The sequence below is a fragment of the Spermophilus citellus genome (assembly GCF_964194105.1).
Source record: "Spermophilus citellus genome assembly, chromosome: 12".
Taxonomy (NCBI): Eukaryota; Metazoa; Chordata; class Mammalia; order Rodentia; family Sciuridae; genus Spermophilus; species Spermophilus citellus.
Window position 1 is genome coordinate 52,326,488 of NC_138198.1, and position 26,036 is coordinate 52,352,523.

General features: G+C 47.2%; 1 long non-coding RNA gene across 1 annotated transcript; it reads right to left on the minus strand.

Annotated features, from left to right (window-relative positions):
• Positions 1–2,032: 2,032 nt before the first annotated feature.
• On the minus strand, positions 2,033–16,882 carry LOC308631739. Its single transcript, XR_014018327.1, has 3 exons — positions 16,356–16,882; positions 13,394–13,433; positions 2,033–2,105 (listed from the first exon to the last, which is right to left on the minus strand). It is a non-coding gene; the product is annotated as an uncharacterized lncRNA (long non-coding RNA).
• Positions 16,883–26,036: the final 9,154 nt, after the last annotated feature.

The window sequence follows — 26,036 nt, forward strand, 5'->3', positions numbered from 1 at the left end:
GCACACTTGTACACTGCTGGTGGGACTGCAAGACTAGTACAACCACTCTGGAAAACACTTTGGAGATTCCCCCAAATCTAAGAAGGGAACCACAACATGAACCAGCTATCCCACACCTCAGTATTTTCCCAAAATTACTGTTTGCCTAGTATAGTAATACAGCCACATGTGTGTTTATAGGAACACAATTTACAATAGCTAAATTACAAAATCAACCCAGGTGCCTGTCAATAGGTGAAAGAGTTAAGAAATTGTGTTGCACATACATACAATGGAGTTTTACTCAGCCATAAAGAATAAATTATGGCATATGCTGGTAAATGGATGGAAACAAAAAATATCATGCTAAGTGAAATAAGTTTAACTTATTAAGAAACTCAAAGGTCAAATGTTTCATATGTGGAAGTTAAGAAAAAGAGAAGGTAAGAACAAATATCAAGACATAGGGAAGATCATTAGGGTAAAAAAAGGAGATTGAGAGGCAGAGTGGGAATAGGGAAGGGAAGGCAATGAAGAAGGAATTCTTTAAGAATCATGTTATATGCATATATAAATATACTACAGGGAACTACGCTTTTATGTGTAAGTAGAAAGAAGCAATCAAATATAAATAAATTGACAGGTGAAAGGAAGCCCAGGAAACAGGAGGAGAATGGAGGAGAAGGAGGAGGACAGGAGGGAAAAGAGGGGATCATGAACTCAACTGGAATTCCATGCATGTATGATTTTGTTGGTATGAACACAACTACTATGCGTCACTATAAACTCCAATAAAAATAATATTAAAAATATATTCTGACTTGTAATGATTATCCTGGTAACATAATGCTTAGCTACTTTTCAAAATTATTTTTAATCTGGTTCCACTTTAATTGCTACTTAAAACTTATTTATAATTTTAGGCAAAATGTAATTCATAAATTTTGTGTATCAACAAGTTTTATGCTGATCTACACGAATTATTTTTAGCATCATGAAAGACTAAATCATTTTCATTTTTAAGGAACAAAGCTGAAGAGTAGTACATAGGACAGCTTATAACATCCATGACTTATCTACTTCTAGCAATAATTTATCCACTTATAGCAATGAGTAACCTAATCAGGCTTACAAAAATTCCCATGAGAACATGATTTTTATGGTATAAAGAAAACTATTTAAATGCCAAATTCTAAATTCCATAATTTGATCCCATTTCAAAGAGATTCATATTATGTAGGCCTTATTTTTGTAAATCAGTAGGAAACCTCCATGCAATCTTTATCAAAACATATTATAAAAGTAGAGGCAAAGTAGGTGATCTGAGTGAATGCTGCAGTTGCCAGTAGCAAACTGAAGAACATGTGTGCCCAGCATCTGGGAGGCAAACCCTGCACACCACACCACACAGGGGGACCACATTGGGTTCCTTCACAAAAGCTTAAAGTTCAGATTTCTGCATGAGTCTCTTGATTCTAATTCATGGAGGCAAACTAAATATACACATGAGCTATAAGAGGAGGAGGAGGAGGAGGAGGAGGAATACGAGGAGAACTTCCAACATTTGCTAATATTCTAATAGAGAAAATTCTGCTTATAATCAGTATTTGTTAACACACATTACTGTTAATTTTAAAGAAACATTTCAAATATTTTGGAAATAATGGTGATTGATGTATACTGTGTTTCTGGCTTCAATGTCTGCGTTGAATGAAAGCAGTTTTGTTGCTACTGATGTGCTCCTATAAAAGATAGCACAGTGGAGAGGAGTTTCACCCTTGTTGTTGTGAACATTTGGATTGGCACCATGTTCTAGAAGAAGAATTGCACATTCCTCTTCCTCGTACTGTAGGGCCTGTTGGTTTTAATCAAGAAATAGATTGTAAATTTGGGAAATCCAAGAAAAATATTTCACGTTTTACTCATTAGTTATAACTAAATGGCATTAATCAATTTTTCTTCTAAGCATTTCATCAATTTCATTTCCTGCAAAACCACTGGCTACATCTACCTTCATCAACGGTGTGTTGCCATCACTGTCACACAGGTCGAAGTTGCATTTCCTCTTGACTAGAAGAGCCACCACTGCTGGATTGCCATAGGCACAGGCATAATGTAGAGGGGTTCTATGCAAGTAAGAGGCTTTGTTAGGAATTCATAAGACACCTTTTGAAATATACAACTTTTCATGCAATTATAAACATTAGCTACTTGTAATTCCTCTATTTTCTTCTGAAGAAGGTACAATATTTATTAGCTGACATTACTTATTAAATTAATGAATAATTGGCCTATGTCATTGACACTTTCTTATTTCTTGTTTCTGATACTGCTGGCGATTGCACCCGGGGCACTCAATCATGGAGTCATATCCTAAGCACTTTTTATTATTATTTTTTTAAAAATTTTGATGCAGGGTCTCACTAAATTGCCTACCCTGGCCTTGAACTTCCAATGCTCCCGTCTCAGCATCCTAGTCACTGAAATTATGGGAATGTACCACTGTGCCTAGTCCCAATGATTTTACTTATTTTTGTTTGGTTTTTCATGGTGCTGGGGACCAGCACATGAAAATCCAGACTGGGAGCATTCTAGGTAAGGGCTCTACCAAAGAGCCACATCCCCAGAGCAGAGCAGCCAACTTGCCTAAAAAGAATAAGGCTTTGGAATTTAGCTCATCTTTGGTTTAAATTCTACTTTAAGCTCTGATGTACTAGTTATCCCATAGTCTTCCTATCCCTCATTTCTTCACTAATAAAGTAAGGATTAAAATGAGTAATTATCTCCCAGGATACTACTGTGATGCTTAATAAGGAATCTATGTAAAACATCTGAAGGGTTTCTAACACAAGCAACAGCTCCATAATTGGTAGCTATTGTAACTAAGATTATTGCTATTAATCAACAAAGAGTATTTCAATTAATAAAATAGTAGCAATATAGTGATTTTACAGGTATCTTTTTAAAACTGTATTTCAATGAGTCTTAAGATGCTTTTTTCCTATCATTTCAACCCTGACATAAGAATGTCACTAATAATTCAGGCTGCATTTCAATTATAATTGGCAGCATTAAATTTTTTACTTCATTCACAAAATAAAGGACCATTATAATCTATGGTGCCTTACCTTAAGTGAAATGCGAAACAAACAATAGATTTATGTCAGTTCTCATCACGGGGATAGCATTTAAATTCAGTTCTTAAATGTACTATAGGTAAAGCAGGCTGAATAATAAAAGCAAAAGACCAAACTAAAAGCAAAGTAATCTTTGCTTATTTTTTTCCCAAGTAATTTAAAGCCAAAGGAAAAAGAACACAAATGAATTAGTATTGGTTAAATTTGTTCAGTATTTAGACATACAGGATATATGTAAATCAGGTATTTCCAATGTTCAGTATTTAATACTTTAACTTTTCAAAAGGGAAGTTCACAATTTCCTATCTCCATAAATGCTTGATTGAAAAAGAGGAAGAACCGTTTCATTTGGTACTGAGTCCTATTCACTTCAGTTTTAATTAACTGTCACATAATTTTTTTAAGAAAATTCTATGAGATAGAATATGTTAACTACAAAATAAATAGCTGTGCAGTTTATGAGCATAAAAATAGTTATTCAGTTCATGAGTACAAATGAATAGAATTAAAAAATAGATGAGTATAGGTGAGAACTTCAGTATTTTTAAGTGAAACTTTTATAAAGCAATACTTTTGCAGTAGTAATAATCTTTCATACTTGCTTTCTTCTATTTTCATCAAGATGCAACCAGAACAAAATTATTAACCTATAGTTGCATATATGAAATGAAATGTATGTGTACTAATATCTACAATAGATGAAATGTACTATAGAACTTCTATATACAAGTTTACTAGAAGAAAATACAAATGCTTCTTTATGCTGGCAAAGACTGTTCTAAGAAAGAATGAATTGAAAAGAAAACTTCCTTTTGTTCTACCTCTCTTTTTAAAATCTATTATGCTGCTGATGATGATGATGTTGTGCTGGGGACTGAACCCTTACCCTTGAGCTTGCCAGACAAGAAGTGCTCTAACACTGAACTACATTTCCAACCCTGGAATCTAATTTAAATCAAAGTACTCTTTTACAGATGATCAAGTGACAGTGACATATGAAATAGAAAAAAAAATATTTAGTATCCTTGGTAAGAGAAGAAATTTAAGTCTAACAAATGAAATACATTTCTCAGCTTCAATGTTTGAGAATAAAGAGCAGCAGCATTGGGCTATTAAGGTTTTAGCTGTTTAATGCTCCCCAAATAGATGACTTGATGGAAACTTCTGTGCATCATTTGAAATTGTGCAAGCTGCTACCTACCAAATTCCATTTTACTCTTCCAGATATTTGAGTATTCTTTTTATCCTATTCCAGTCCCTAATCTTTTGGCCATTGGTGAACAAGTAATTTGTGAAAGTTAATAATGTATTTTGATACATAGAATGACAAGTCTTTGTTCACTGCAAACATTTCCTTAGGTCATCATGACCCTAAAGGACTGCGTGTGGAACTCAAAAATGTACTGATATTTTTATTTGGTTTCTGTGAAATCGATAACCTCAGAAAGAGCTCACACTTTGGGTCAACGAGTATTCCTATGCACAAACCACCAGCAGGGCCTACCTTTGACATCCTTAGTCTCTTCAGAACAGGGTAGGACAAGGGCAGCAGCACGCATCTCTGCAGGATAGGCACCCTTTGTGTGCTGCTCCCTTGGCCCTAGTGACTGAGAGCCTGCAATGCCTGGATGCTCTCAACCAATGCTCTGCTCTACCTGCTTGAACACATTCTCAGTAATGGATAACTACAAGAAAGGATACTGGAACAGTGGAATCAGCAATTTGCAATTTTGTGCAGGAAGCTCTTCGCAGATGCTTTTTTAGTGTAGTGTGCCCGATGTGGTGACAAAATTGAAAAAGCATGTTGTGTTTGGTGCTTTGGAAAGTGTGAAAGCTGCTAGTGAGTCTAGTGTCCTCTCTCTGGAAAAGTACCTGCAGTTAAGGAAGTATTTGCAGAAAATTCAGGGATTGTCAACAAGTGCTGTTATGAAGATGGCTGGATGATCAGGATGACACAAAGTTATCCTTCAGGATTTGATGAACTAGTGAGTGGAGCATGTGAGAAATAAGTAAAAGCTTAGTTTAGGGGTGAAAGTCACACCCCTAAATAAACTAGTGTGAAATAATTTTTAAAACAAAACAAGAATGAACATGGAAACATCTTCCCAATTCAGAGTCTTGTAAGGCCCTCAGGACACAACAGATATCGTATCTGAAAACTTTCCTTAGCCCTGGTGTTGCTGTATTATGAGAATACTTTTCTCATACACTTTTCTTCATGCTTTTGAAAATGTGCACATTAACAGCTGCTGTGTATATCTAATTTTTTTTTTTAAGTCAGTCACCCTATAGGGAAATTTTAAGTGTCTGGGAAACCAGTTGAAGTTTCGTTTTTGTTTATTTGCCCATTAGAAGTCCTGGGCACCGGACCTCCAAAGGTTGCAGGTCCTGGATATCGAGGACTCCATGGGTATTTAAAGTCAAACATCCTGGTGAAAGGAGAACCGGTCTCCCTTCTGCTCTGCCCCCACCGGCACAGCCTGGATGGAGCAGGCTTCCATTCCAACAGCCCAGCTTTCCCCCATTGGCCCTGTGCCCCTCAGCCCCTGGCCTCCAGACCCTATTACCTATTTTTTTGGTCAGTATCATCAACATGACAGCCGCGTCCCAGATAGCGTTCAATTCTTTTCAGTTCACAATTTTTGGCAGCCTGGTGGATCTTCCCAAGGGGGTTATATCCAATAACCTTGGTCCCAAGGCTTAAGTAAACAAACTTTTTCCAGGCTCTGGCCATTCCTGCAGACGTGGTCAACTGCCTGTGTCCAGCGGCCTACCAAGGCGGCTCCTCCATTAGCTATCCGCCAGCCTTCGGGCAAAACAGTCGTTGCTGGGAGACACTGGTAAACACAAGTGCGTGGACACGCACGCACGGTCACGCGCCACAATCTGCCTGGCCGTCAGTGATTGGCTCCTGGTGGGCCCGCCCCCTGCACTGTGCTCTGCGCCTGGCTCTTCTGTCCAGTAGGGGGAGCTGCAGTACCCCGTCCAGCTCCTGGGTCCCTAACACTTCTGCATCCAGGACCTAATCCTCCACCACCACACACACACCACGCTGCACACTGAGCTTCCCTACCTGCAGCTCTCTGCCCAGTTCCACGCTAGGGCGTGGAGGAGGGCGTGTCTGCCCTCCTGGAGGACAGCAAGAATGCAGGAGCAGAATTGGGGTGAGTCCAGGAGGTGCACAGCACTCGCCGGACCTCGGGAACTCCAAGGAGAGTCTCCGCTGCAGTGCAGTGCAGCCTCTTCCAGCCGAGTTGGCCTTGGCAGTATGAGCTCCGGGGACAGGGCTCTGTGGCTGGGCATGGCCTGGAGTGCCTGGTTCCCTCCCTGCAGGGCCTAGGGCTTTATTTCATATCCCTGCCCCTGCTCCAATGCCTCTGGTTCCACCTGGCTCCTTACAGGTTTAGACCCACTCTCCCTGCCCATCACAGGATGATGAAGCCTCACTCAGAAGCAAGCCAGTCTTGGATCCTGAAAGCTTAACACCCGGTTCAGGTCCTTTACAGACCCTCCTTCATGACATTTATCGTACTTAATTTGTTTTATCCCTAAATACTCACTGAAATGAAGGAGGCCCGACATACTAATTTGGACACTGTTCTCACCTACATAACTGACTCCCAGTTTGGCCTCCAGGACTCAAGTCAAACTTGTGAAACAAGTCAGTAGATGCATGGAGACACCCAGGGCCTCTCTGCTTCTCTAGGCTGTGACGTCAGGACCTCCACATATGGCCCACACCAGCCAGGATCTCCCTTGAGGAGCTTCTTCATTGGCAAGAGTTTCTTTGAAGAGATGAGCACCACACCCAGGTTCTCATACATGCTAGGGAAGCACTCTACTGCTAAGCCATATACCCAACAGCTGTGTCAATGCTTTTAAACAAAAAGTACACTAAAGTGGACTGGTGATGGTGGGGGTTGGAGGAAGTGACAATTGGAGGGAGCCACACATTGAACAGAGTTTGTGGTGGCAGACAAGGCCTTGTGAGGACCACACTCTAGGCTCTTAACACTGCTGAGGTTTGGGGAGATGCTTCTGTACCATGCCCACCCAAGAAGGAAACCCTGCCACCCAGCCTCTTCAGAACTAACTAATATTAATCAGACGGACCTAATAGACATATATGAATTCTCTGATCCATCAACCATGAATTTATTTGCTTTTCCATGAAACAATGAACATTCTTTAAAATAGTTCATATTTCCTGGTGCAGTAGAGCACAGCTGTAAACCCAGCAGCTTGGGAGGCTGACAGAAGGATCTGGAGTTCAGTGCCACCCTCAGCAATGCAGGGTGCTAAGCAACTCAGTGAGACCCTGTCTCTAAATAAAATAGGGCTGGGGATGTGGCTCAATGGTCAAGTGCCCCCGAGTTCAATCTTCAGTACCAAAATAAATAAATAAATAGACTTCATATTTTTGGGTACAAGGTAAATACAAGAAAGAGAGATACCTTCTTACATCCCATAAGATCATAAACTAATGAAGTGAGAAGTTAATGACAAGAAACAAACCATTTAATGCCTGGTGGTTAAAATACTCAATGAATTAGGATGGGATCACAGATAAAATCAGGAGAGAAATAACAATATTTTTCAGAAATAAATGAGAATACAGACGCATCAAAATCTATTGGGTAATTACCCCAAATCAATGACATACCTAAATACCAATGGGAAATCAAATGAAGGAGAAATTAGGAAAACTATCCCATTCACAATAGGACTCAAGAAAATAAAATACTTGGGAATAAACTGAACAAAAGATGTGAAAGACCTCTACTGTGAAAACTACAGAACACTAAAGAAAGAAATTAGGGCTGGGCTGTGGCTCAGTGGCAGAGTGCTCACCTAGCATGTGCCAGGCACTGGGTTCGATCCTTAGTTATATACAAAATAAAGGCATTCTGTCTGTCTACAACTACAACAAAATTTTTAAAAAGAAAGAAATTAAAGAAGACCTTAGAAGATGGAAAGATCTCCCATGCTCCTTTTTTTATTATTGGTTGTTCACAACATTACAAAGCTCTTGACATATCATATTTCATACATTAGAATCAAGTGGGTTATGAACTCCCATTTTTACCCCAAATACAGATTGCAGAATCACATCGGTTACACATCACATTTTTAGGAAAGGTAGCAGAATACAACAGTCACTAATTCTCCCATGCTCCTTGACAGGCAGAATTAATATTGTCAAAATGGCCATACTACCCAAAGTGCTATACAAATTCAATGCAATTACTCTTAAAATCCCAATAACATTCTTCATAGAACTAGAAAAAGCAATCATAAAATTCATTTGGAAAAATTAGAGACCCAGAATAGCCAAAGCAGTCATTAGCAAGAAAAATGATGCAGGAGGCATCACAATCAATACCCGACCTTACACTACACCACCAAGCCATGGTAACAAAAACAGCATGGTATTGGCACCAAAACAGACACACAGAACAATGGTAAAGAACAGAAGACACAGAGAAAAACCCACATAAATACAGTTATTTCATACTAGAAAATGGCACCAAAAACATACACTGGAGAAAAGAGAGCATCTTCAACAAATGGTGCCGGGGAAACTAGAAACACACATGTAGCAAAGTGAAATTAAACCTCTACGTCTCACCCTGAACAAAACTCAAGTGGATCAAGGACTTAGGCAACACACCCTAGAGACCCTGCAGCTAACTGAAGAAAAAAGTAGGTCCAAGTCTCCACCATGTCAGCTTAGGAACTTACTTTCTTAACAAGACCTCTAAAGCACAAGAAAATCAAGAATCAATAAATGGGATAGAATTGAATAAGAAGGCTTTTAGCGTCTTCTCAGCAAAAGAATAACATGAAGAGAAAGCCTACTGAATGGGAGAAAATCTTTACCACATGCACTTCAGATACAGCGTTAATCTCCAGAATATATGAAGAGCTCGAAAAACTTCATACCAAATAAATAAATAGCCCAATCAATAAATGGGCTAAGGATCTGAACAGATATTTCACAGAAGAAATGAAATCAACAAATACATGAAAAAAATGTTCTTTTCTAGTAATTACAGAAATGCAAATCAAATCTACACTGCCATTTCATCTCACTCCAGTCAGAATGGCCATTATCAAGAATACAAGACACAATAAATGTTGGTGAGGATGTAGGGAAAGGTACACTCATACTTTGCTGGTAGGGAGGCAAACTGGTGCAACCACTATGGAAAGCAGTATGGAGATTCCTCGGAAAACTTGGAATTGACCCAGTTATCCCAATTCTCAGTTTATACCCTAAGGACTTAAAGTCAGCACACTACAGTGAAGCAGCCACATCAATGTTATAGCTGAACTATGAAACCAACCTAGGTGCTTTCAACAGATGAATAAAGAAAATGTGGTGTATATACACACAACCAGATATTACTCAGCCTTGAAGAATGAAATTATGGGATTTGGTGGTAAATGAATGGAGCTGGAGAATATCATGTTAAACAAAATTGGTTAATCCCTGAGAACCAAAGGGCAATGTTTCCTCTGATTTTCAGATGCTAATTCAAAATAAGGGTTGGGGTGCCTAGGGAAGAACAGAGGTACTGTGGATCAGGCAGAGGGAAATGAAGGGAAGGGATGAGGAATAGGGGTAGAAAGGATAGCAGAATGGATCTGACATAATTACCCTATGTGCATATATGACTTCGTGACCAGTGTGAGTCTACACCATGTACGACCAGAAGAATGGGAAGTTATACTCCATTTATGTATGATCTGTCAAAGTGCATTCCACTGCTATGTGAAACTAAATAGGATGAATAAAAAATGCTTTTAGGTGCTCAGGAAGAAAAAAACATCAAATAACTGGAAAAAGATTAAAAGGTGTATCAAAGATGAAAGCAGCATTAGAAATCACTTGATCCAATCCACCTAATTTACTACTGAAGAAACTTATTACAATACTAACATATGCCCAGCCAGAAGAGAAAATCAAATAATTATCAAAATTATAGTTCATAGGGCTGGGGTTGTGGCTCAGTGGTAGAATGTTTGCCTGGTATGTGTGAGGCACTGGGTTCGATTCTCAGCACCACATATAAATAAAATAAAGGTACATTAACAACTAAAAAATATTTTTTTAAAAAATTATAGTTCATATGGAATTATAGTTCATATCTGAAAAATGCTGATTGTGACAGATACTGAGAATGAAATTTTATAAGATGAAAGCAATTCTCATATTGAGGACATTTTTTCTGGCTTAAAATTGGCACCCACTCTTCTCAAGGAAAAAGGTGATATGGGACTTTGGACATGGAGTCAAACTAATGGAGTTCCCCCCACTGCTATCTGTTTCCTTCTCTGGCTTTGTGTCCTTCATCCTTACAGCAAGTCATACTATTCCAGCACCAGGATGAATGATCACCCACAAGGATCACAGCAGGCACACGGGAGGAACACCAAAATTGAAGGTGAAGGAGTTAGAAGGGCTGTGCTATTACTGTCATCAATGCAGTGAACTGGCACTAGCTTCCCTATGTGCCCAACACCAGGAATCCTAAGACAAGTGAGGTGACATGGAGGTTTATCCATAAAGAAAAATGGAATCATGTCATTTGCAGGAAAATGGATGGACATCATTATGTCAAGCAAAATAAGTCAAACTCAGAAGGTCAAGGGTCATATTTTTTCTCTCATATGGGCAAGCTAGAGAGGAAATAGGAAAAAAAAAGGTGTGGGGGGATTATCTCAGGAAAATCAAAGGGAGATCAGTAAAGGAAACAGACCCAGGGGTGGGAGGCAGGCAGGGAGGGGAGAAGAGCTGGGGAGCAATATTGGCCAAATTATATCATTATTAGATTGTGTTCAGGTATGAATATCCAACAAAAAATCTCGTTATGTATAATTATAATGCATGAACTAAAAGATGTGGAAAGAAAAATGCCAACTGGCACTGATTATGTTTCAGCTCAAAAGTCTACAAACATCTGTAATCATTTTATGCCCTCTGTCTCTTGGAAGCCATATTCCATGTCTATACATATATAAGTATTTCTGCATGTGTGTATATTACTATGCCAAATGTATGCATATATTATAGATATGAAACACAATCAAGACTCACAAAAGAACTCAACCTATTCATAAACCGGACGAGCCCCTGGCCTTTTAAACTAAGACCCACTTAATTAAAGACAGTATGATTCATGCCCTTTATATAATGGTTTGTGGTTTTCTAGCTTACGTGCTTTTTGGTTGGGTCCTTTATGGATCTTATTCCCATTTTAAAATCCATACAAATATATTCATGTCCTAAAACAGAAAGGAACAATCTTTCCAATCTTGAAAGTAAAAAATAAAAATACCAGAGTCAAAATGCTATTATATATTTTCCAGCATCCAAAATAATGCTAAATGCAGGCTGGGGCTGGGGCTCAGCAGTAGCACAATTGCCTGGCATGCGTGAGGCACTGGGTTCGAGTCTCAGCACCACATATAAGTAATAAATAAAATAAGGGTCTATCAACAACTAAAATATATATATATATATATATATATATATATATATATATATATATATATATATTAAAAAAAACAAAATAGTGCTAAATGCAAAGGAGGTACTAAGAAGGACTTTCTGAATAACAAATAAGTAACCTTATCCATATGCCTTATAAAGGCAACATTAAAATACTTACATAATATAGAATTTATGGTAGCTTATAGTTTTGGATATCTAATTATACGAGCATTTACTCCCTGTTGAAGAGCATTTATGTTTGTGGTTCAGGGACAGATCCTCCGTTTCTACACCATTCTCATACTGCCAACCACAGGAAAGTTCATTACTGAATTCTCACTCTGTCATATGGTCAAGAACTAATGGGGGACAAGGGAATGCCATTCAATTGTAATTCATATAATTTTAAGAGTTTCTTTAAAATCATGTCACTCTACTACATTTTTAAAAAAATAAGAATGGTTTATAAGTATGAAGAAGGAGGGAGTCAAAAATCTCTTATTTTATTACATCTGCAATAGAAATGTACCTTGATATTTGTGATTCAGACACATCAAATTTTTATTTTGCCTGTTGGGTACAAATATTTAGTTTTCCATACAAATCCATACCACATTTACTTACGGCACCCTGTCAGAAAGTAGATTTAGGTGGCAATATCTGATATTTAAAATTTGTGTAGTGACTATGGTTCTCAAAATATCCATGGAAAACACGCTTATGATTTGTCTTGAGAAAATTATCACTAAATATTAAATCTACAGTTGCAAGATAAATCTTAATGAGAACATCGCAGTGAAATTTCCCACAGGTGGTTAACAAGTTATAACATAACTGTTAGCATAATTGCAGCCATCGTCCTTTTCCCCACCCCCACTTTATGAATACTGTTCTTATTCCCAAGAAATGGAAAGCAGCCTGAGATAAACCCTACTGGCCTGGAGACATGCTGGTCTCTCCCTGTTCTCTAAGAGACAGGAGACAACTTAACAGAGCCTGAGGTGGGGACATGCTGGTTTCCCTGTTCTTTCCTGGAGAAGATAAAGGAAATGGCGCTTTCCCTGTCCCCCTGTGAAAGAGGAAAACTACCTGTCTCTGTTCCCCAGAAACAAACTTGCCTTCTACAAGATCAGGGGATGCTCACTCTGTCAGTCAGGACTAAACCCGCCCCTGGCACCGTGGCCATGATTCTAGCCCGTAAAGGGAAATTAAAGGTGGCATTGCTGCTGCTGTCCCTGCTTTGTGCAGAGCAGCCTTGTCAGGCTCCTGACAATAAACCCCGCTTCCTGTCCCAGGTGTGTGTGTGTGATCAGTCCTGCGCCACTCCTCTCAGTAACTACCATTATAGCTGAGGAGGATGTGAGTGGGTTCCCAAATGCATTTATAACTTGCAGCTTTTAATTTATATTTTCCTTCTCTTCGAATAAAGCACCCAGGCCTGAAGAACTCTCCAAATCATTTGAGATAAGTTCATGCATATTTACTAAGAACATTTCCTGGAGGGTCTGATGGATCAAATTATATTACAGTCAGCTTTGTCCAATTTTAGTTAGAAGAGAAACTTACATTGAAGCAAAATTGGTATCACTGAAAACGTAAACCTTATATAAAATTGAGATACACTGAGTTCTTCAAAATAGCCTTAAAACCTAGAAAAGAATAAACTGAAAAACAAAAGCTCAAAATTTTGATAAAAATTATCTCCTTCCCTGTTAATAATTATTAATATGACTAATACACCAGAAATCAATTTAAAGGAGGAAAGTTTATTTTTGCTCACATTTTCAAAGCTTTCAGTCCATGGCTGGCAAATACCATTTCTTGGGGTCCAAGGTCAATGACAGCATCATGGCAAAGGTAGAGAAGAACATAGAGATTCAGGTTAATGGCATTAAACTTTTTGATGAAATAACATTAGAAAAAATTTCAAACATTACAAATAAGTCATACACATACACAATCCATACAGAATCCCAAGGAGAAAAGGTTAAGGAAAATAGCAGCCCTGGGGGCCGGGATGGTGGCTCAATGGCAGAGCGCTTGCCTAGCATGTGTGAAGCACTGGGTTCAATTCTCAGCACCACATACAAATAAATAAAATAAAGACCCACTGACAACTAAAACATTTTTATAAAAAGCAGCCCTACAAGACATATCATAACCAAAATGACTAACATAGGAAAGAAGGAGAAATAATGAAAGATACACCAGAAAAACATCAGGTCACATTTATTTACATTCATATAAACTTATATTTGTATAAGTTTGATTATATTTATTTATAATGCCTCACTTCAAACTTCTCACCTTGGACTCTAAGATCAAGGGAGGTTGGAATGAAATATTCCAAGCTTTGAAAGAAAAACACTTGCCAACCAAGACTGCTACATCCAGCAAAGTTATGAACAGAACTAAAAATATCATAAGTGAAATAATTTAGATGCAGAATGTAAAGTGTTGTGTGTTTTATCTCCGATGCAAAAGCTAGAGAGAAATATGAAGAACAAACAGGGGATCACATAAAAATAGGAAGAAAATCACACAGCGATGAGCTACGTGACTGGTTACAAAGATGTAAGAGGGTAAAGCAGTAGCTACAGGATGAAATGTACTTTGGAATAAATAAAAATGCCCTGAAGTTTCTGAGAATTCTCTCTCAATGAGGACTTAAATTAAAAACAAAAGTCTATGCCCTAAGAAACATCAGATGAGTTAAGTGCCAGAGGAGAGGTACACTGCACATGTATCAACTGAGGCTATGGAGACAGCTCATTCATAAGTCCCCGGAGGGCAGCACAGAGTGCAGTGAGTGGAGGGCTGCTGGTACTGAGAAGAATCCCAGAACTCCTCACTTTCTTCACTTCAGTCATGGTTTTCATATCTTTTGGTAGATTCTTGGGTTTTGACATGTCTGTCCTAAGTACAATTCAATATCCATTTTTGTCATCTTTGCTTCTGGTCCAATTAGCAGTACATCACAGCTTCTTTCCTCAAGTAACCTCAAGTCCATGGACAAAGACTGGTTCTCCAACATAAATACAAGTACACAGTCTGCTCTGATCAGCTACTGATGCACCAGGACCAAAAACATCATGTCTTAACCAGCAAACAGAGTGCAGGAACTTCCAAATCTCCAAACACAGCTGCCAAAACAGGGACAGACAGACAATGGCCCATGAGCAGAATGTCAATGTCATCAGCAGCACAGTTGATGCACGATATGCAACACTCACACACAGTGATCACCTACCGGGGTCATTATTATAAGGCCTGTTCCTGGGAAATGGGGTGCATGGTGTTAGCCAAAGACCAGTCACCAGACAATTCTACTCTCCTGAAAATACAAAGACCCCATCCATTCACAGCTCTACTTCCTTGGTCATAACAACTTCCTGTTCTCTCAACCCCAAACCTCAATAGAGGAGTAAGTCAGACTAGCACTATGCATCCGTTTCTTAACACTGATCTTAGATTGGTCTTTCCTTTTTCTCTTTCTCCTTGTGACTTTGAGAAGGTTCACTTCACAGTACTGATCAAATGCACCCACAACCTTCAGACACACAGCTGAGCTCCCAGAGAAGCAACCTGTGAAATTTGCTGGAGGCCTTCCCCCTGACGCAGGGCCTATACTGCAGGGACTCTTAGAAGGTCCACACACTATTCCAGCTCCTGCAGTATCTGGCTTCTCAACTGCCGGGCCTCCCTGCTCCATGCTCGGAAGCCAGCTGCCAACATTGAGGGCTCCTTCTTCCCTTCAAGCACAAACAGGGAAGAGGTTTTGCTCCTGGAGCTGTAGGTCTCACCAAGGTAGGATCCTCCATCTTGGCATGCTGTGGTTGTTCGGGGGATTGGGGGTATGAAGTACAACATGCTGGCATTTACATCAGGACACCTGCGTGTTCAACTTTTCAGTGGCAAGGTACCTCTTAAGATGGGTGAGCCTTAAGATACGTTGACTGTGACAGCAAAGTGTTACCAAAGACTCAGCTTATACAACTTGAAGACAAATGCCAGTGGGAAGACACTGGTTACTGGCAAAGGTAAAATAAACTGCCAAGTAGCAGAAGAGATACAAAAACCGTTTTGGGCAATGTGAGTTTGTTTTAAGTTATAAGAGTCATTGGTATACAAGAAATGAAACCAAGAACCCATCAACTACAGGGGAAAAGCCACAAGTAAGATGAATCAAGTGTGGCAAAGCCCTGCACTGAGCATTTGCACAAGACTCCTTATAAGGAGAAAAAAACCAGTGCCAGATGGTGTTCAGAACCTGGATTTCACACTCACTGTTTCAATATGCTTAATAAGCAAAGGAAGGTCCCCTCTAAATAACACTCCCATACATTTACCATGAAACACCTCCCCTACCCTGCAGCCACCCTACCTCACCCCCAGGTGCAGGCCCTACATCCTCGAGGACACATATCCCTAGTGGGTGTGTGTCCCCAAGCTTGGCATTCTCTAACCTCTGCAAGAATCACTCAGCCAATGCCCAGACTCAAACTGCTACTCCTCAGCCAGTAGCCCCTGAACTGCCTCCCACCACTTCCCCTCCCCACACATTCTAACCCCCACATGTAGGCCCCAACTAACCCCCAGTTTGTGCCATTCCCCTGGAGTCAAGCACTACCCAGGTCTGGGGGGCTCTCTTCCATCCTCAAGCATTGGTGGTATCTGCCAAGTGGATGTTGAACCAGAGCCCACACTGCCTTGCTGCCCAAATGCAAACCAGTGCCTCCTACCTTGCAGCAGGGCCTCCAAGGCTCTCCATCCACTGACTCACGGCCAGCCTCAGAATCTCTCTCCAGCACCTGCAAGATCACACTTGGTTTGAGTGTGAGACCTGATGTTTCTAGGGGTCATTCCCTTGGCATTGGAGCATCATCCTTCCTATTCTACTTGGCGTCCCATCTCATCAACACAACCTGTCATACAAAGAAAAGAAATGAGAGTGCAAAGTTATCAGGAAATGCTCTTCATCAGAAACTGACCTGAGGCTCGGAAACCTTCAACTCAGCAATCAAGACCTGAAAACTACCAGGCCACGGATCATAGGCAACGGTGCTACTCTTTCCATACACTTCTAATACCAACCACAGTGTTTTACTAAGCATTCAGATAACAGGGATACATTTATCAACATTGAGCACGAACAGAATGAGCTAAAATAACCCATGTTAATATTTAACTACCACGGATGTGTACAACTCTGACACATCTAAGTTTCTACTGGTCAAAATATAAACATCATTTACAACAGAATGTGAGAGAAAATAAGAACTTCACTCCCACATGACTTTTTTTTTTTTTAAGTTTACATACAGAAGGAAACTGGAAGCAAGACAGATAAGGAAAGGCACGGCAATGTCCTCACCATTATCACAGTACTAACAGATCAAGGCTAACCTAAAACAATTCCAGATTCTTCGATCTAGGAAAGATACACACAAATCTCAATATATGGCTAAATTTTTCTCACCACATAACACTTTTCTGTTCAGAGATACTTTGAAGGATCATACTGCAGAATCCTTTGTCCTTCATACTTGAGAATGTCATGGTCCCCCTCAGGCTCAGAATAGTGGTGCCAGGATAAATCCTCAAAATACTTTTGAGCACTTAATTGTACACCTGTGAATTCTATTTGGACTCAAAGTCATCTCATCATGCACTTCAAAAAGAATCTCCTGTGGTCTTTCCCAGTGTCTATATAGACACTGGGGACCGTGTTGACGAACACCACTGGACAGCTACTCTGCTTATTGGGAAAGACCTAAAAGAAAAGTCAAGAAGAAGTACACAAAATGTTTCTGGTAACATTAAGTTGTGCATGGACGTGGGAATCTTTAGCATACAAAAGAGTGGATACCTACCATTCATTGAACTGGGATGAATGACCAGTGAAGAAGAAAATACCCACTCCTGAGACCAGCTCACCTGTTCTACAGACCTGCACTGGAAACCTGCAGGTTCTTCTTCAGAGGAAACACTACCACTAGCAGCTCACATTCTGAAACTTGACTTCAAATGACATCGCTTCAGGACACTTATTAATGAAAGAAATCTCTCCTCTGTTCCACTCCAAGTATGCTTCCCCTGCCCACTCCAAGCCCCAGATCCTAAAGCCCCAAGACACCCAACCCCTCCCTATTCCGAAGATTGGCATGCTATCACCTCTGCAAGGCTGCTGCCCTCAACACACACCCAGACTTCAGTTCCTCTGCTCGGCAGAGAACCCCTGCACCAGGGTCCAATGGTCTCCCCTCCCCTGTCTCCTTCTCACCCCAACCTTCCTCAGCAAGACTGTGCTGGTCCCCTGGAGCCTCCCCTACCTGCTGCTGGGGTTGGGCTGGCAGGTGACATCATCCAGGACGGTATAGAAGAGTCCAGGTACCACAGTCCAGCCTCCTGGGAATGCAACCCTGCTTACATGAAGCAGGAAGTTTGTAATTCTTACTGAATTGAGATTAAATGTCATCTGTATTTACCTTGGGCTTCCCATCCAGGATCTGCTAACAGCTCTCATGTTTTCCGTGAGCCGTTCTTGTCATTTTCTTTGTACCTCTTCTATCTATAATAAAGTACACACTAAAAAAGGCTCATTTTCAGGAAACTTCAAAAGTTTTTGTGCATTTTTTAAAAATAAAAGACCTTTTAATCTATATTGTAAACACATGGTGTCCTGCTCAAGAATTACCCTTCCATGCACAGTACTCTGGAGAAAAGTTTTGAAACAGGATGATGGGTACACAGGAAACGGTGGGATGGTGGGATGGCCCCCAGACCAACGAATCCTTTCATTCATCCAAGCAGCAGGGACCGCTGCACAGTGGTCCAGCACCCCCGCCTCGATGGCAAGGGACAAGAAAAGTCAATTACAAAGGGACCCCAGACACAGGGACCCCAAAACCAGAAAACAAGAGCCTGGCCCCGGCCCATGCCTGTACCCCAGCGGCGTGGAACATGGAGGAGAATCCTGGGTTCAAAGCCAGGCTCGGCAAATGAGCCCGGCCCCCCACGCCAAGCCAGGCCTGGGCCCCGGCCCTAGCCCCCGCCCTGACCCGCCCAGCCAGGCCCCGGCCCGGAACCCGACCCGGAACCCGACCCAGCCAAGCCAGGCCGCGGCCCTAACCCTGACCCGAGAGAGGCCCTGGCCTCAGCCCCGGACTGGACCCAACGCGCCGAGCGAGGCCCAGGCCCCAGGCCCCAGTCTGAGGCGCCAAGCCAGGCCCCCCGGCCCTGACCTTGACCCTGACGCGCCAGAGTGAGGCCCAGGCCCCAGCCCCAGCCCCAGCCCCGACTCTGAGGCGCCAAGCCAGGCCCTGGCCCCGGCCCTAACCCTGACCCTGACCCTGACGCGCCGAGAGAGGCCCCGGCCTCAGCCCCGACGCCGCCGAGTGGAGCCAGGCCCCAGCCCCGGACCCGACTCTGAAGCGCCACCAAGCAAGGCCCTGGCCCTGACCCTGATCCTGACCCGCCACAGAGAGGCCCCGGCCTCAGCCCCGACGCCGCCGAGCCGAGCCAGGCCCCAGTCCCGGCCCCAACGCATCCCGAGCGAGGCCCTGGCCCCGACCCTGAGGCGTAGAGCGAGGCCCCGACTCCGCCCTCGCCGAGCCGAGCCAGGCCTGGGTCGACCCTGACCCTAAAGCGCCGAGCGAGGTCCCCCGTCCTCAGCCCCGACGCCGCCCAGCCGAGCCGAGCCAGGTCCCGGCCCCGACCCTGAGGCACCAAGCGAGGCCCCAGCCCCGGCCCCGTCGCACAGTGAGGCCCCGACCCTGCCGCGCCGAGCGAGGCCCGGAACTCCGGCCGCGGCACACGCCCAGAACGACGCTGCCCCTGCAAACCCAACACCACGCGGGGACAGAGCTGGTGCCCAGGCGGCAGGGGAAGCCGCAGCAGCCGCCACGCGCTACCCGCTCGGGGCGGCCCAGCTCAACCTGAGGCGCCCGCTTCCCAGCGAGGAGCCTCGCCCATAGCACCGCCTGCGCGAGGGACGCGCCCAGGGTCTTCGCTTCTGTCCCGCGGGAGCCCAGGACCAGCGCCGGGAGGGCGCCCCAGCGTCTGGGGCCCCCACTGCCTCCCGGCCACCACCTACCGTGGCTCCTCCCGGCCTGTCGTCTGGCTGCGGGCCCAGGGCCGGAACAGGACCTCGGAGCGTTGCGTGCTCCTGGTTCCACATCGCCCAGGCCCTCCTTCCCCCGTCGCCGTCCCAGGTCTGGCACCTCAGCCACTGACCACAGGTTCCACAGCGCATCCTCTTTAATACCGACCGTTGACGCACGACGCACGACAGGGAGGCGTTCTGGGGGCGTGCGCGTGGGGGGGGCGTGCGCGTGGGGGGGCGTGCGCGTGGGGGGGGCGTGCGCGTGGGGGGGCGTGCGCCTGTGGGGAGACGTGCGCGGGGGGGGGGACGTGCGCGGGGGGAGGGGACGTGCGAGGGGGGGGGACCTGCGCGGGGGGGGGGACGTGCGCGGGGGGCGTGCGCGTGGGGGGGCGAGCGTGTGGGGGGGGCGTGAGCGTGGCGGGGGCGTGCGCGTCGGGGGGGCGTGCGCGTGGCGGGGCGTGCGCGTGGAGGGGGCGAGCGCGTCTGAGGTGACAAGAGCAGACCCTGAAAGCTTGTTTGACCCCACTGCCTGGTGGCCATGTGCCACCCCCTCCAGGCTCCCGCCAAGGGGGCATTGGCTCTGTGATGGATTCGTTTGTCGGCGTTTTCCACCAGGCCAACCTCACCTACCTGTGAGGGGGAGGCCCCGGGTCTGGATGCATCCAAGGCTCTGTCCAGGGGCGTGGCTCTGCACCTGGAGCATCCCATCTTCTCAGTGGGTCCCGGCTCCCAGCTGTCATCTGTCCTGATCTGGCCCAGAGCAGAACACCGAGGAGGCAGCGTGAGGGGCCCCCTTGCCTCCGGGAGGCCGAGAGCTGCGTGTGCACGGGTGTCTGCTCCCCACCTGGTCCTGGCCCCTGGGATTCCACACCATGGGCCCAAGGCCATGCAAACTCCCCACAGACGGGACCCAGGAGGCTTCTCGCAGAAGCCAGGCTGGTTGCAGGGTCCTGAGCCTCACTGGCACTGGCCGGCACCTCCTCGTGCCCTGCAGGGGCCCTGCCCTCTCCAGCCGCGGCCTGCTGCTGCTGCAGAATGAATGCAGAGAAGCAGAGTCAGAGCCATGAGGCTGCCTCTGCTCCGGCTGGGCGGGGTCAGCAGCACAGTCCCCATGGTGCCCACTACACTGGAGCCCGGGGTCTCCTCCAGCAAAGTCGGGGGAGGTCCATCAGGGAACAGTGGTTCCCTCCAAGGCGCTGGCCTAGCCGGGCAGAGCCATCACAGAGGTCGCATGGGTTCACGCTGACCCGGGGCCAGGCACTGTCCGGAGACAGGAAGCACCCTTAGCCAGGCCCCTCGGTCTCCCGCTGGGGAGCACCCCCAGGGTCACGGCGGGGCGACGGCTCTGCCGCCATTTTGAGACATCAGAGAAGCAGCTACCTGGCTCCTGCCGCGGCCCCTGGCTTCCTGCTCCCTGCCTGCACCCCAAGTCTGTTCTCTCCCCAGACTCTTGGTGCCGTGGAGGTCTCCAGCACCAAGGAATCCCTCGTCCACCCCGAGCGGGGCGGGAGCGTGATTCGGGGGACAGCCCCCACACAAGACACACCATGTGCGCAGAGAAGCCCTGATAAAATGGAGTGGGGAGTCCATGACGGGAGCCTGCACTCACACACGTCTGTGTCAGGCCTCGTCACAGGACCTGGAGGCCACTGTGTTCAGATAAGCCACTTACACAAGGACGGTGGCGAGGGCTGTGTCCACTGGTGACAGTGTCCATGTAGGGAGCTCCTGGAACAAAGGACTTGGCTCAGAGCCACTGGCATGGGCCCCTTCTCTCTGCGTCCCCTTGCCTGGCCCACAGCCAGGTGATGAGGCCACAGGGTGCTGATCTGCAGCAGGAGGGCAGGGGCCGGCCGGCCTGCAGACTCTTGCTGGTGGCCTTGCCAGACAGCTGGCCGAGGTGCGGGCAAGGGTGCAGGGTGCCGGGCACAGGGTGCCCCAGGGTGCAAAACCTAACGGGCTGAGGAGGCAGGACTGAAGGTGATGTGGTATCCTGTGTGGGGTTCTGGGACGGGGACTGGGTGCAAGGAGGAGCCAGAGAGGCCTGTACAAAGTGAGTTTGATTCCTATCATGAGCCCATGGGGCTCACGGTGTGACCATTGTCCCTTACAAACAAGGGTGGGTCACACGGGAGCGTCCTATTCACTCTCCAGTTTCCCGTAAATCTAAAGTGGTTCCAAAAAGTCAGGGAGGTGCCACTCTCGGGTGTCCATCCTGCACCATTGACCGCAGAGGAGCACCTCCTTAGATTTCCTCTCTCTTCTTGTGGTGCTGGAGAGGGGACCCAGGGCTTTGTCACTAAGCACGCCCAGCTGCCCCCTTGTCCCTGCACCACCCCCTCCTCCCCATCTGGAGGCCCTGATCTTCTCATCAGTGCCACAGAGGAAGGGAAGCAGGTGCAGGGGTCAGAGGCGGGGAGGGGCCCTCTGGTGGCAAGGATGAAACCCAAGAGGCCGTGGGGAACTGGAACTGTGGTGGGCCCAGCTTCTGGTCTGGAGCTCTTTTCCATCTGTTCCTCCCGTTTGGGCCTTCTAGAATATTCTGTGGAAATCCCACAGATGCCCACAAGTGTACATGAGCTGGGCCTGGCCAGCACTGTCCATTGCTCTGGGAAGTGGGAGCTGGGCCCTGGCCCTGTGGGTGTGGCTCCCGGGGGTCATCTCCCTGAGCCTCAAGAGCAAGGCAGGGGTAGCCGTCTCCATTCCCTGCAGCTGACATGGATGGCCTGTTGCTGGGTCAGCAGGAGCCCCCAGGTCAGGGCCACCACTGAGATGGAGAATCAGCGCATGCCCACTCTGCAGGAGCCCCGCAGGAACTCACCTGGCCACCATGTGCCAGGTGAAAGAGCCTCCCCCCAGGGCAGGTCTGCCGGGACCTCGGACGTGACCTTATTTGGAAATAGGGTCTTGGCAGATGGGTTAGCATGAGGTTGCCCTGGACTGGCAGAAACGGGAGGGGCCGCTAGCCAGGGGGGCCTGGGGCTGCAGGAACTGGGGGCCGAAGAGCGTCCGCGCTCTGGCTGCTAGGGGCAGAGTGGCCCTGTGGACGCCTGGATCCTAGGCTGACCCCATCCTGACCAGGGTCTGGACTGAACCCCAGTGTCCACTCCAGGCCTCCAGGAGGGAATTGATGCAGCCCATCCCAGGACAGCCCAGGACTGCCTCTCTGCAAGGGGAGGTCAGCAAGGCCTCTTCACACTGCCACCCACGGCAGCTGAGCAGCGTTCTTGGCACGGAGTGCTCTGTCCCCAGGGGACTACTCAGCTCATTCATCTGCCTCTGTGACTTGTGGGCACTTCCCAGTGAGGGCTGATGTAGCCCCGTGCCCAGGAACGTCCCCACCTTGGCTTGGGCACCTGTGCCGTGCCTTTCACACACTGGGAGGCCACAGGGGGCACTGGCTCCAGAAACTCACTGTGCCCTTTCTGGGGGTGTGGAGTTAGCGGTTCGGCTCACCTGAGACCCCAGGCCTCCGCCTCAGCACTGAGCGTCCCTTGAAGCAAAGGAGACAAGGTGGAACTGAGACCCCAGGTGACTTCCAGGGGACTCGATGGCCAGGATTTTTGCCATCAGCAAGGGTCTGAAAAATATGTAAAGACCTGAGCTAAACCAGCCCAGATGGTGGGATCAACAGGCCCCTCCTCTTGGAGGATTAGATACCACGGGTCCACCCAGAACAGGTGTCAGGGTCAGCAGAGCTCGGGATTGAGCACAGGGCAGGGTGGGATTCTAGTCATGACCCCGAGCTGCCCCACGTGGGACGAGGCATGGATTTTCCTCTAGAGGAACCCAAAGAAAGGAAACAGAAGTGGGCAGGGTCTGAGGAGCCAGAGGACAATGTGACCCCATGAGGACTGGACTTGACACTGCATTTCCCCCTGCCGCTGAGGTGTGGAGGTTAGGGGCCTTGCCCAGGGAAGCAGGGCTGGGCCGAGTCTGCGAGGGCACGTGGTCACCAGCAGCCTCTGCTGATCCCCAGAAGCTCTGTGGCTGGCACCTCCCCACATTGCTCTGGCTTGGGGCAAGGGGTTCATGGCTGCATGTCCACCTGCCACTGGATGCTGGCAGCCCAAAAGGGCTTCGTGTGAATGGCCTCCCAGGTGGAAGACAAGTCGGGAGAACTCAGCCTGAGCCTGTGGAGACCCTGTGAAGTGTGGCCCACCCTGACCGGGGTCTGGGCTGAACCCAGTGTCCACTCCAGGCCTATCTCCCTGAGAGGTTCTTGGAGGGGATGGGCGCGGTCACCGTCACAGCAGGAACACAGCTCAGCTCACAGCTGTGGGGCACCCTGGACACCAGCCTCAGGTCCAAAGCAGTGTGGTCTTTGGGTCCCAAGGGACTCGCCCCGGAGCGGGGGCCCAAGTCACACGGGAACAGCAAGGACAGGCTGCCACGCAGGCCGGGGCAGGCGGCCTCCCTGCCTCCCTTCCCCAGGCTCTTGCTTCCGGAAGAGGAACTGTCCCTTCCAGCAGCTCCTGTTCCGAAGGCAGAGCTTCCAGAAGGTCCGGCAAGTCTCCCCCAGGCCACCCTGAAGCAAACCCCAGGACAGGGGCAATGCACCCCTGCAGCTGCCCACGGGCCTTGGCCTCCCAGAAGTCCCTGGACTCCAGAGGCTGTTGGACCCCAGACAGAGCAGGTGTCCTGGGAGAGGGGCCACTTCCCTGACCCCACCCGCCCTGCATGGGGGTCCTCTGGCCACCCCACTTCACAGGAGAGGGGGGACTTGGGAGGTGGAGCTGCCCGCTCAGCCCTCCCAGCTGGGACTCCACACAGAAAACCACCTCCGGGGTCCCACCGGGCAGTGCTCTGCCTGTTCTTCAGCTTCGGTTGAAAGAAGTTTGAGAATCTCCAGCCTCTAAAGTATTTTTTGTTTTTGTGCTGGGGGTTGAGCTCAAGGGAGCCTCACCACTGAGCCACACCCCAGCCCTTTTCAGTTATTTTTTAAATGTTGAGACGGAGTCTCACCAAGTCCCTCAGTCTGGCCCTGGACTTGTGATCCCCCGGCTCCTCCGGCCTCAGCCTCTGTCCGTGTTGGTGTGTGTCCCCAGCCCAGCTCCCAGCTGTTCTCACAGAAGGCACAGATGAGCAAGGCCAGCAGATGGCCCTCCCATGGAGCTCAGCGGGCATCTGCACGGGGCCAGGGCCTGCAGGGAGCAGGGCATGTCCCCCGCGAGCCTTCTCGTGACACTCTCCTCCAAGTTGGCTCTCCCCTGACAGCTCATCCTCCACAGACCAGCTCCGGGGAATGAGCCAAGTTTAGCAATGACATGGGAGCAGCTTTCATGGAAGAGGCTGGCTCCGCGGCTCCGCTATGGCAGGGCTCCTTTCCCAGGAGGGCTACAGTCTTGGATAAAGTGTCACAACTGTGGGACAGTAAGCCCAGGGCTTTCTTGGACCCTTGTCCAGAAGGGCAAGCCCCCTGAAATGTTAGGAAATGTCACCAGCAAGCAAAGACAACTGCCCATGTGCACTGTGCCGAGGAGGACCTGCCTGGCGAAGCCTCCTTGGAGACCCAGAGGACCGGAGCCTGTGTGCCAGCCACCCAGCCAAAGTGATCTGTCGTGAGCTTCCCCAGCCCCTCCCCAACCTGAGTCAGGAGCTGCTGGGATTAAGGGATTCTGACAAGCTGGTGGGACTAACTGGAGCGTCCTACTGAGGACAGATGGCCTCGGGCTGCTGGGCTTCTTGTAGAGAGGGCGGCCCTGGGCTTTCACTGGAAGGGTAAAAGCCTTCCTGGGGGTGAGACCTGGGCCACCTGCCTGCTCACCTCCCACCCTTGCGAACGTCAGCAAGGGAGAGGGGACTTCTGGAACCTTCCATTACCCTATTTGACCCAGAGGATTTGCTCCCTAATGAACAGGTAGAGACGAGTTTGTGAAGGACCTGTTCACTGGGGGCACGTGTTTGAAGCAGCTGAGCCCCTACTTGCAGAATTTAGTCGCTCTTTGCTTCAAGGGAAAGAACTGGGTCTTGTTGGAACTGGACCTCAGGAAGTGAGCAGGGCGGGCCTCGGCACACGAGAGTCGGGGATTTCGGCTTGGCAGGAGGATGAAGCCTTGGACGGAGCCCAAGATACTTCTGGGGGGAGGATTTGCCTGTTCCCTGGAGACAGGACCAGATGCATGTGGGCTGCAAGATGGACGCTGAGGCCAGGCCCAGGAAGAGGGTGGGCTGGAGGTGGGGCAGGCCTGCGGGGTGCAGGGCCAGGCGCCTCTCCTGGGGCCGAGGTGTTCTGGTGCCAGGGTGTGGGGCTCCACACTGCATTCTGTGTCCAACACACATGGGTCCAATCCCACCTCTCAGTTCCTGTTTTCTCAGG